This window comes from Salmo salar, chromosome ssa14 (assembly GCF_905237065.1).
Source record: "Salmo salar chromosome ssa14, Ssal_v3.1, whole genome shotgun sequence".
NCBI lineage: Eukaryota > Metazoa > Chordata > Actinopteri > Salmoniformes > Salmonidae > Salmo > Salmo salar.
In genome coordinates, this window is record NC_059455.1 from 30,204,631 (window position 1) to 30,213,257 (window position 8,627).

The following is an 8,627-nucleotide window of genomic DNA, read 5'->3' on the forward strand; positions in this document are numbered from 1 at the left end:
CTGATACATTTTGCAAATTCGTAACGTATAATACAAATTGTCATTCGTTACATATCATACGAATTGGTTGATGGACATCCACAAATGAATACATACCATATGAAACATAACATATCATACTAAATTGAGTGTTAAGGATTTACGTACAGAATAATTCACGTAACAGCCAAAATACAGGAAGCACTTGAGTAAATGAGGGATACAAGGTACAGTGCCTTCGGAAAGTGTTCAGACCCCTTGACTTTTTCCACATTTTGTTACGTTACAGCCTTATTCTAAAATGGATTAAATAACTAAATAATCCTCAGCAATCTACACAATACCCCAAAATGACAAAGTGAAAACAGGTTTTAAGAAAATGTTGCAAATGTATAAAAAAGGTAAACAGAAATACCTTATTTACATAAGTATTCAGAATCTTTGCTATGAAACTCAAAATTGAGCTCAGGTGCATCCTGATTCCATTGATCATCCATGAGATGTTTCTAAAACTTGATTGGAGTCCACCTGTGGTAAATTCAATTGATTGGACATGATTTGGAAAGGCACACACCTGTCTATATAAAGGTCCCATAGTTGACAGTGCATCTCAGAGCAAAAACCAAGCCATGAGGTCGAAGGAATTGTCCGTAGAGCTCTGAGACAGGATTGTGACGAGGCACAGATCTGGGGAAGGGTACCAAAAAAGAATTTCAGCATTGAAGGTCCCCAAGAACACAGTGGCCTCCAACATTCTTTAATAGAAGAAGTTTGGAACCACCAAGACTCTTGCTAGAGCTGGCCGTCCTGGCCAAACTGAGCAATCGGGGGATAAGGGCCTTGGTCAGGGAAGTGACCAAGAATCCTATGGTCACTCTGACAGAGCTCCAGAGTTCCCCTGTGGAGATTGGAGAACCGTCCAAAAGGACAACCATCTCTGCAGCTCTCCACCAATCAAGCCTTTATGGTAGAGTGGCCAGACGGAAGCCCCTCCTCAGTATAAGACACATGACAGCCGGCTTGGAGTTTGCCAAAAGGAACCTGCAAAAACAAGATTCTCTGGTCTGAAGAAACCAAGATTGACCTCTTTGGCCTGAATGCCATGCATTATGTCTGGAGGAAACCTAGCACCATTCCTACTGTGAATTATGGTGGTGGCAACATCATGCTGTAAGGATTTCTTTCAGCGGCAGAGACTGGGAGACTAGTCAGGATCGAGGCAAAGATGAACAGAGCAAAGTACAGAGAGATCCTTGATGAAAACCTGCTCCGGAGCACTGAGGACCCCAGACTGGGGCGAAGGTTTTCCTTCCAACAGGACAACGACCCTTAGCACACAGCCAAGACACCGCAGGAGTGGCTTTGGGACAAATCTCTGAATGACCTTGAGTGGCCCAGCTAGAGACTGGACTTGAACTGAATCAAACATCTCTGGAGAGACCTGAAAATAGCTTTGCAGCAACGCTCCCCATCCAACCTGACAAAGCTTGAGAGGATCTGCAGAGAAGAATTGGAGAAACTCCTCAAATACAGGTGTGCCAAGCCTCTAGTGTCATACCCAAGAAGACTCAAGGTTGTAATTACTGCCAAAGGTGCTTCAACAAAGTACTGAATAAAGGGTCTGAATACTTATGTGAATGTGATATTTATTTTTCAAAGTTTGGGCACACCTACTCATTCCAGGGTTTTTCTGTGGAATAATAGTGAATACATCACAACTATGAAATAACTCATATGGAATCATGTAGTAACCAAAAAAGTGTTAAACAAATCAAAATATATTTTATATTTGAGATTCTTCAAAGTAGCCCTGTGCTTTGATGACAGCTTTGCACACTCTTGGCATTCTCTTAACCAGTTTCACCTGGAATGCTTTTCCAACAGTCTTGAAGGACTGAGTATGTGTTGGTTGCTTTTCCTTCACTCTGCGGTCAAACTCATCCCAAACCATCTCAATTGGGTTGAGGTCGGGTGATTGTAGAGGCCAGGTCATCTGATGCAGCACTCCATCACTCTCCTTCTTGGTCAAATATCCCTTACACAGCCTGGAGGTGTGTTGGGTCATTGTCATGTTGAAAAACAAATGATAGTCCCACTAAGCGATGTCGGCGATGTCATCTACAAAATAGCTTCCAATACTCTACTCAGCAAACTGGATGCAGTCTATCACAGTGCCATCCGTTTTGTTACCAAAGCCCCTTATACCACTCACCACTGCAACCTGTATGCTCTCGTTGGCTGGCCCTCGCTACATATTCATCGCCAGACCCACTGGCTCCAGGTCACCTATAAGTATATGCTAGGTAAAGCTCCGCCTTATCTCAGCTCACTGGTCACGATAACAACACCCACCCGTAGCACGTGCTTCAGCAGGTATATCTCACTGGTCATCCCCAAAGCCAACACCTCCTTTGGCCACCTTTCCTTCCAGTTCTCTGCTGCCAGTGACTGGAACGAATTGCAAAAATCGCTGAAGCTGGAGACTTACATTTCCCTCACTAACTTTAAACATCAGCTATCTGAGCAGCTAACCGATCGCTGCAGCTGTACATAGTCCATCTGTAAATAGCCCACCTAATCTTACTACAATCCCCATATTGTTTTTATTTACTTTTCTGCTCTTTTGCACACCAGTTTCACTACTTGCACATCATCATCTGCTCATCATCATCTGCTCATCTATCACTCCAGTGTTAATCTGCTAAATTGTAATTACTTTGCTACTATGGCCTATTTATTGCCTTACCTCCTCACGCCATTTGCACACACTGTATATAGACTTTCTTTTTTTTCTATTGTGTTATTGACTGTACTCTTGTTTATTCCATGTGTAACTCTGTGTTGTTGTTTGTGTCGCACTGCTTTGCTTTATCTTGGCCAGGTCGCAGTTGTAAATGAGAACTTGTTCTCAACTAGCTTACCTGGTTAAATAAAGGTGAAATAAAAATCAAAAAATAAGCGCAAGCCAGATGGGATGGCATATCGCTGCAGTATGCTGTGCTAGCCATGCTGGTTAAGTGTGCCTTGAATTCTAAATAAATCACAGACAGTGTCACCAGCAAAGCACCCCAACACCATCACACCTCCTCCTCCATGCTTCACAGTGGGAACCACCCATGCGTTCACCTACTCTGCGTCTAACAAAATCACGGCGGTTGGAACCAAAAATGTGTGTCTGTAACTTGAACTCTGTGAAGCATTTATTTGGGCTGCAATTTCTGAGGCCGGTAACTCTAATGAACTTATCCCCTGCAGCAGAGGTAATTCTGGGTCTTCCTTTCCTGTGGCGGTCCTCATGAGAGCCAGTTTCATCATAGTGCTTGATGGTTTTTTGCGACTGCGAAGTTCTTATGTTACGCACGCCTCTTGGAGGAGGGAACACAAAACCCTGCTACACTCAACTCTCCGTGGAGTGACTGTAGGTGCGGGTAAGGATAACAGAGGCAGAATATATTACCGTTAACAGGGAATTTATTTCCTTCACACGGTAATTTGGGGAAAAGGGGCTGGACGGAACCAAAGCAAAGAAAGTAAAAGTTAGAGAGCCCCCTCTCCTACCTTACCTACCTACCCAAAACGTACCCAACTAGCACCAACTGGCGCACTAACCAAAATACAGGGGATGGTCCGCCCAGGTCTTATCTAGTGTGCATAGACATAGCACATACTACGGGTATATGTATGCCCACATGCCTCTTGCCTAAGCACTCCCAAGGTGCCTTCCCCTTCCCTCCTGGGAACAAATTAAACAGAATAATACAAACTTAAAATGAACAATTTCACAAAGCAAAAACACAGTCCTATGGCATACACAAACATCAGCAGGACCGGCCACAAAATACTTAGGGTTATGGTTAAGTTTAGGAGTTGGGTTCAGGTTAGGGTTAGGGTTAGGGGAAGGGTTAGCTAAAAGAGTTAAGGTAAGGGCAGTGGTGGAAACCAATTGTCATACTTGAGTAGAGGTATAGATACCTTAATAGAAAGTTACTCAAATAAAAGTGAAAAGTCACCCAGTAAAATACTACTTGAGTAGAAGTCTAAAATGATTTGGTTTTAATTATACTTAAGTATGAAAAGTAAATGTAATTGCTAAGATATACTTAAGTATCAAAAGTAGAAAGTAAAAGTATAAATCATTTTAAATTCCTTATATTATGCAAAGCAGATGGCACCATTTTCTTGTTTTTAAAATGTATGCATAGCCAGGGGAACACTCCAACACTCAGACATTATTTACAAAAGATGCATTTGTGTTTAGTGAGTTTGCCTGACCATAGGAAGTAGGGATGACAATGTATTCTCTTGATAAGTGAGTGAATTTCAACATTTTCCTGTCCTGCTAAGCATTCAAAATGTAATAAGTACTTTTGGTTGTCAGGAAAAATGTATGGAATAAAAAGTACAATATTTTCTATAGGAATGTAGTGAAGTTTACTATGTTGTGTCTAGTCTATGAGACCAGGCTGAAAGATTTGATGCTCAATATGCCATTGATTAACAACAGATAATGCACATGCATTATTGATGTTTGCATTATGAAAATGAAATCAATATAAAACTGCAAAAAATATAAACCCCCCCCCCGTCACATTTTAGTTTTGACCTAGCACTACACAGCTGATTAATAATCAAAAGATTGATGAGGAGTTGAATATTTGAATCAGCTGTGTAGTGCTAGAGCAAAAACCAGCAGGGAGCAGAAACCCTGCGTATATTCTATTATATGAGAACATTGCCCCCTGCTGATGTACACCAGCAAATACTATATACAAAAAACAGAAGAGTAAATAACGTTTCAAAAACAGGCTGATTGGCTGACCTATTTCATATCCTTGGACTTATTCCATATACTGGAAACTTTAAAAGGAAAGAGTGAAAACCAGCAGTGATGTGGTCTTCCAAAGCTGTGACTGAATAGGTATAGGACATAATGACTATGTACTAGTTTCTAATACACTAGTAAAATGCAATTGAATGGTTATTCCTCAAACGTCTCATTGCTCAAACTTCAGTAGGCTAACAGATATGACCGTCAACAAATTATCAAAGGCATATACACCAGCTCTTACAGGGAGCTGGAAGCATACTGTTTAGAGACCAATCATATCAATAGATAGACATGTTCTTATAGGCACCACATAGCTCTTCATTCAATGAGTACCACATACTGTTTCACCCTTAGGCCTTGTGTCACAGACAATAAAACAGGCTCTAATATCATTCCTGATGCAGATTTATGAAAACAGCCATTAAACATAATGGTCTGTGGACCACAATAAATGGGTAACATAGCCCCTAATGAGCAGAATCGGTATTCCAGGAGCAGCACCACCTCCAACCAACGCAGTTAATCTGTATTCAAACAGTCTGTCATGTCAGATGAAAGCATTCAATTAGTAGTCAATTCTATTCAGTATCTCCCATCATGCCATCCATTTAGATTCTCTCTCAGCGCATGAGATATATCGCTGCCAGACAGACAGTTGTGTTGCCCAGGATCAGCCCTGATGAGAGTAAGGGGACCCCTGCTGTGAACAAACTGTGAAAACAAGTGTTTTATTGTAATCAGGAGTACGGTGGATTGGTATTATGGTAAAATGGTGGACCCTGTAAAACAACACATTTCATTGCACCTATTCGGTGTGTGACAATAAAAAAATGAAATACAAATAAATTATACCCCCCCCACTCCCTGCCTCGTGGCTGTCGATGTGACTAGACAGCAGGTTGCAGCGGCATCCTTTTCAGTCTTAGGCCTGAGATTAAAAAGTAAAAAAATCCAGCGAAGAGATGAAACATCCTCCCTATGCTTTGAATTGGAGCATCATGCTGGGGGTTTAGCACAGAACCACACCTTAACGCATGTCCCCTCACCAGGTGTCCTAAGTAGAGATGAGCATCTGATTGAATTTTTACTCTACCACCTACATGCCTCTTTTGCTATACTGGATGTATTAGCTTTCGTACAATAACTTCTATCCTGTTAATTCAAGTTAACGCACAAAGGCAGAGTATCAGAGTATCAAGCTAAAGCAACACCAGATTTGACTGAAGGGATGGCACTGACCTTCCATGGCCTTAAAGGGATAGTTCACCCAAATTTCAAAATGACTTACCTTGTAAGCAATCCATGGACAAGGTATGACAGCAATCCATCCTTTTGTTTAGTTTCCCTGGCACTGTTTCCACATGCTAACGTTTTAGCATTTGTGGCACAAATCCCATTCCAGTCATGGGACCGACATTAGCATTTTTCGAGCATCATGTCCAAATCATCAAAGAATCTAAAAATGATTGTGAAGCTCAACTAAGTCACTTATGGATGTTTTGAACATGATACGTAAAAAAATGCTAATATCGGTCCCATGACTTGAATGGGATTTGTGCCACAAATGCTAAAACGTTAACATGTGAAAACAGTGACAGAGAAACTGAACCAAAGCATGGATTGATGTCATACCTTGTCAATAGACTGCTTACAGGGCAACGAAACCAATATATAATTTTGTAATTTGGGTGAACTATCCCATTAAGGTCAACTTCTGAGTTTATGAAAGCAGCATTACCATAACCCTCAGTAAGACGATCCTTAACACCCATATCTACTGAGTTCCTATAGATGTTTGATTGACCTCTTACCTCTGAGGAGCTTTGCAGGTTTCGTTTCCAGAGAGAACATTGGAGTAGAGGTATCAATCGTCACGCTGAAATTAAATGAGTGAGTTGATAGAATAAAGACATGCATTAGGTCTAAATGATCTAATTAGCACAAGTGCTCTGTAGCCTATAGCTCAGTAGTCCATAGATGTAGGCCGAAGGGACAAGTGCATAAAGGTCAGGGCAAATCAAGCCAGGAGGGATACAGTGGGATTCCACTCTAGTGGAGATAGGTCAGGCCAAGGTCAAAGTTCACTCAATAGAGCCTGGGCAGCTTCGGCTCAGTGCTGTCAGGTCCTGACCCTGTTCAACATGCTCAGAATCAGAACCGATGGCTCCCCACTGGTGCTAGGTCGGGGAAGATAAACAGAGAAGAGAAGATGCATAGCCTATGCACACAATGCAAATATGCGTAGGCCTACGTGGGTGCAAAGATCAGAGGCAGTTGCATGAAACAGCAAAAATGTAAAACCAAGTATGAGCAGAAAAGTAGAGACAACTTCAACCATGGACAGGGGTGCCGTATTGGGGTACATTTACAATGTACTAATAAAGCTAATGGTTTCTTTTTCTTTTCTTGTTTTTGGCTAAAAATAAACATCCAGAGAGCCTCTGTAATACACAACCCCTGCTATGGACAACATCATAAGTGACTTGGACACTAGGTTCCACACCACTGCAAAAATTGTAAAATAATTTTCTGCTGTTCTGAAAGTTGGGCAGATTAGTGAGGATAAAGTCCCTTCTGTGTGCCAACCACTGATCATGAAGTATTCCAGAGATCTTATACCTGAGTTTCAAAATGAAGTAAGACACCTGAACACTGTATTGCTGCCACTTTCCCCCCTAACTTGTCCCCTCTTGGTCTCCTGAATGTAAGATCCAGCTGCAAAGCATTTTTGGAGAAGCTTTACGTATTTCTTATTTGCTTTACGTATATTCTGCACACTGCCTGTGGCTGTTGTTAGTGGCGAGAGAGCTTTCAGTAAGCTAAAACTGATTTAAAAAAATATTTGAGGTCCACTATGTCCCAGGACAGGCTTTGCAGCCTTGCCATGCTTTCCATTGAAAGTCAGTTAGCTAGAAATCTGGACTTCAAAGACTTGATCAGTGACTTTGCTAGCAAGAAGGCTCGGCACTGGGCTCTTGGTGAGTAAGGCTCAAAATCAAATCAAATCAAATTTATTTTTTATATAGCCCTTCGTACATCAGCTGATATTCTCATAGTGCTGTACAGAAACCCAGCCTAAAACCCCAAACAGCAAGCAAAGCATGTGAAAGAAGCACGGTGGCTAGGAAAAACTCCCTAGGAAAAACTCCCTAGAAAGGCCAAAAACCTAGGAAGAAACCTAGAGAGGAACCAGGTTATGAGGGGTGGCCAGTCCTCTTCTGGCTGTGCAGGGTGGATATTATAACAGAACATGGTCAAGATGTTAAAATGTTCATAAATGACCAGCATGGTCAAATAATAATAATCATAGTAGTTGTCGAGGGTGCAACAAGCACGTCCGGTGAACAGGTCAGGGTTCCATAGCCGCAGGCAGAACAGTTGAAACTGGAGCAGCAGCACGGCCAGGTGGACTGGGGACAGCAAGGAGTCATCATACCAGGTAGTCCTGAGGCATGGTCCTAGGGCTCAGGTCCTCCGAGAGAAAGACAGAAAGAGGGAAAGAGAGAATTAGAGAGAGCATGTTTAAATACACACAGGACACCGGATAAGACAAGAGAAATACTCCAGATGTAACAGACTGACCCTAGCCCCCGACACATAAACTACTGCAGCATAAATACTGGAGGCTGAGACAGGAGGGATCAGAAGACACTGTGGCCCCATCTGATGATACCCCGGACAGGGCCAAACAGGCAGGATATAACCCCACCCACTTTGCCAAGGCACAGCCCCACACCACTAGAGGGATGTCTCCAACCACCAACTTACCGTCCTAAGACAAGGCCGAGTATAGCCCACAACGATCTCCGCCATGGCACAA